The 4,329-nt window shown below is 40.1% G+C and overlaps 1 protein-coding gene across 1 annotated transcript in view; it reads left to right on the top strand.

Moving 5' to 3' along the window:
- Positions 1-788: 788 nt before the first annotated feature.
- Positions 789-4,329, top strand: part of ttf2 (transcription termination factor, RNA polymerase II) — a 167,514-nt gene continuing 163,973 nt past the window's right edge. The window contains exons 1-3 of the mRNA XM_048603236.1: positions 789-895; positions 2,430-2,516; positions 3,114-3,180. The gene's annotated coding sequence lies outside the window, so the exon portion shown is untranslated. The remainder of the gene's footprint in view (positions 896-2,429; positions 2,517-3,113; positions 3,181-4,329) is intronic.

The following is a 4,329-nucleotide window of genomic DNA, read 5'->3' as shown; positions in this document are numbered from 1 at the left end:
GTCTTAAAAGATCCCTTGTACTATTTGCAGAAAGGCAAGTGTATTGAGGTTGTTGACTTGCTCGCTGAGCTGGCTTGTTTTTGTTCGGACGTTTCGTCACCTGCTAGGTGACATTATCAGTGGACCCTCCGGTGAAGCGATGTTATTCTACTCCACTTGGAATTTATACTGTCCAGCCTGATTATGGTGAGTACTGTCATTTCCGGTTTTGATCTGTGTGGGTTTATGTATGGGGTTAAGGACAATCCAGAGAGATTCTACAAATACGTTAAGGACAAAAGGGTAACTTCAATCAACAAAAATATAGAATTGGACCCCATATATAAACTCATACAGATCAAAACGAAAATGACACTACTCACTATAACGGACCAGACAGTACAAATTCCAAGTGGAGTAGAATGACATCGCTTCATCGGAGGCTCCACTGATGATGTCACCTAGCATGGTGACGAACCATCTGAACAAAAACAAGCCAGCTCGGTGAACAAATCAACAACCTCATCCACAACCCGAGCTACCGATCTTTGCCAAAACTTTAGGCAAGGGTATTCTGCTGATGCCCTGTCAAATGACTATTCTGAGTCAGAGCCCAAAATAAATAACTTGAATGCCTACTTTGTTTGTTTCAGTCTGCCATGACTCCTACTTTACACCAGTGATTACACTTTAAAAGTATATAATCAGCTTACTTAAAATAGGAAAGATTTAGATTTATATTGCACCTACTTTTTAACATCCTAACTCATTTCTTGATTGTCTGTACACTCTTATGTGCTGCAGGAACAGCCTGCTTTCTGAAGACTGGAGTGAGAGATGGAGCAACCAAAGGAAAGAGTTTCTATATCTGTGGAAACCGTGGTGGCCCACCATGTGCGTTCACACAGCTTGCTGAGTATGTATTGTTTGTTCCAGATCCCGGTATTGAGGAGGGAGTGGAAATAATTATTGTTTTACAGAATATTTTTTTGAAATGTTGGAAAATTGTGGTCCCAGCTTGAAGTTTTGAAGTCAAACCCAATGTGGAGTTCTGGGGAAGTTGGAAATTGGTGAATTGGCAGTGACATTAAGTATCTTATGAATTTCTGTTATTGGTCAAACGTTTCACCGAATTGCTGTGGTGCAGAAGGAGGATATTTGACCTATCATCCTTACACTGGATCTTCAAATGACTTGTCTCTGTGGAGGAAGTCTGGCAATCATTTCAAGGCAAATAGTATTTTCACTAGTGTATAGCACACGTCTCCCTGTTGAATTGACCAATATCTCTTAATTAACACCTGAATAAACCAATTAACAGGTCACTTATCTAATTGATGTTTGCGACATCTTACTGTATGTACATTTGCTACCACATTTGAAATGAGAATGACTGACTGTACTTCTAAAGTAACTCTGTATAAAGCATTTATGTTCTGAGAGTGTGAGAGATATTAGGTACAATTAACAGATCTGTCCAAAGTATATCAATTGGTTATTCCTGTACGTGACGCCCACATGTTGCATATCATAATGTGCACATCATATCAAAGATCTAATTGTGATAGGATAATTTGGGAAGTAACACTACCTCTCCTTTGTGGAATGAAATGGAGTTTCATATGAGCTCTTTTCTAGTCAGAGAAATACTTTTTTGTGAGAAGAGTCAGGAAGTTGCGGCAGTTGAATGTTGAGTAACAGTATGCTCTCTTAATATGACTCATTGTAGTTTCTATTTCAAGATTAAGAAAACTAATAAAATATATTTCTTTATTAGCAGCCTCCAAAAATTACTTTTCTTGCACATTCATTTTTCTCTGGAATCTGGACATGTAGCTAAGTTAATGATGACTTTCTGCATAAAGATGATCTGCCCAAATTTTACTGGTTTCTCCCTCCATGATCTCCAAACTCATTGAGTGACATGTTGTGTACTATTCTCCTGTTTCCTATCCTACAGGAAACTGATCTTAATTCCTGATCTTTCTCCATATCCCTGGTTGTCCAGAGCTGCTGATCAAGCCTTTACTGAGGCAATTGAGTTATATGTGTTTCAAAGAGAATAGCTCCAACTCTCCAAGCTGAATGAGGTCATTTGACCTACTGGGTGGAATTTAATTCCCTCCACCGCCTCTGTCCCAAACAAATCTTTGACAGAAAGGAATGCCCATGGATGGTTTTCCCACACTGCTGTTAATTAATGCTGCACATGTACAATTTGTTAATTTTTTTTAAAACCCTAGATTAAATGTACCCCAGATATTTATAAACTTGATTCCGCTTCTGAATTCAGTGAAAATGATGCAGACTCACTCATTTTCTTTTTCAGGATAACAGTTAACAGTGAGAACCTTAGTTCCACAATGTTCACCTTGCCTCTTTCAGGGATACCAATTACAATGCCTATTATGTATTCTGCAATTAATGGTGATATTGTCTGTCTTTCACAGTATTCCTGTGTCTCACTGCCTAGTACATGCAGGCTCAGTTGTGGAACTTCAGGCTATCTCTGCAAAATCTGACATCCAGTCTTGTTGGTAAGATTTAATGTTACTATTATGCAAGCAATTCCAATTCATGTTTCACAAACATGAAATTCATGTGGTATGCTTTTTATTCTGAAGGGCTGGTGAAAGAGGGAACCATATCATTTTTGCATTGCTTCCTGTAAATCTTTCTAGTAGTTTTACAAACTGATCTTGTGGATGAGATGCATTTATTATGTAAACAAGCAGAGACATTGCAGTTTCTTCTTTTCTCCTGTGATTTGGATTCATTGGGTATGTCTCCTTTCCTAGTGGAGTAAACTAATTTAGATGTATAACCTTTTCAAATTTGCAAGTTTGGCCATACAGCCATAGGCCTTAATTTTAAGTAACACTGTCTGAGACAATATTGTCATTGCTCACTTCCACAAAGGATCATAAAAGTTGTTTTGTTTCTGTGCACAGTAGATAGCTCTACCACTAAACTGGTTTAGTTTTCTCAATATAGTTTCCATATTGTGTAAAGTTGTTGGCATAATATACGTTTATTAAAGTGAAGCAAATTGCGTGATTTCTTTCATAAAGCAGAAATATTGTATGAGGGCAAGCATTTCCGATTTCGGTATTTATCTTGTGCTTGTTCTGTAGGTTATACTATCGCTGTGTGAAGGGGAAGGCAGATAATCTGAAATGGTGCGGAAATATTCCTTGGCAGGTAAGGGCAGTTAGGAATTTATATTTGGTGTTTGTCAATAGTTACATTGTTGTAATGCTGATGACCAATTATATTGTGACAAAAGCCAAAGATATACATCATTGTTATTTTAAGAGTTTGGAATGTTTCTGCCATGGCTCCAAGTATTTGTTTTTTTTTTTAAACTGATGTAAATAAAGCATAAAGGAAAGTCTCACATTTTTTTAAAGTGTCTTCCTTGACCTCTGTAGGTTCCAAAAGTGTTTACGGCTAATTTAAGTACTTCTGCGGAGTCATAAAGTTGGAAGTAATATCTTTTGGGTATTTACAACTCCAAAGATGACTTGTAATACAGAGAATCTGCATTTTCAACCTGTTGTATTGCCTTGCTCCAATGCTATTAAAACTGGAAAACAGATTGAGTACATTACTTGATTTGTTTGGTACTATTTTGGCATGACCTCTACCTCCCTGAAACTTGAGGTTACTCCCGGTCTTCTGATTTGCAGCCTGTCCCCATGCTGCACCACACAGCATCCATTTACCAGGTTCTTGAGTGCCCATCAGAGCCGCGGCTTACCCCTGCCGTGTCACAGCCATTGCCCGACTGCATCCCCACAGAGGCCTTGCCAGGAGACTTCTCCAGCAGAAGTATCCCAGATAAAACAGAGCCACCCCAACTGGACAGTAGGGACACAACTGTACTCTACAGCACCCCAGCTGCTCTGCCCTGCCCTGCCCTGCCTCACCAGGCAACAATTGGAAATGTAGGGGCTCCATCACATGATGATCCACAGTCAGTGGAATAATGCAGGAGAGCTGCTAAGCTCCATCTAGATCAAAGCAGTCAGCATCCTTTGCCTCATCTGCGCAGCCCAGAGAAAACTCAGCAGCTCTCCCACTCTGTACTGCCAGTTGTGATCACAGTCTGCTGCAGGAAACCCGTGGTTCTGGCCATCACAATAGGGATGGACTTTGGAGGAAATTGCCTGTGAGCTGAGTCACATCCAGCACCTCCCTCTGTCAGGAAGAGGGGGATGAGGGATGAGGGCCAAGGCCCTACATGCAGCCAAGAAGCATGCCTCACTGTGGTCCAAGTGGAATTCAAAGTCGCAGTGGCCAGCAAGAAGGAGTAGCCTGGATCACCTCCAGGTGTCTGCTATGATACAG

This window comes from Rhincodon typus, chromosome 11 (assembly GCF_021869965.1).
Source record: "Rhincodon typus isolate 14 chromosome 11, sRhiTyp1.1, whole genome shotgun sequence".
NCBI lineage: Eukaryota > Metazoa > Chordata > Chondrichthyes > Orectolobiformes > Rhincodontidae > Rhincodon > Rhincodon typus.
The sequence above is the reverse complement of the archived record's forward strand: the minus strand, read 5'-3'. Positions and strand labels throughout refer to the sequence as shown.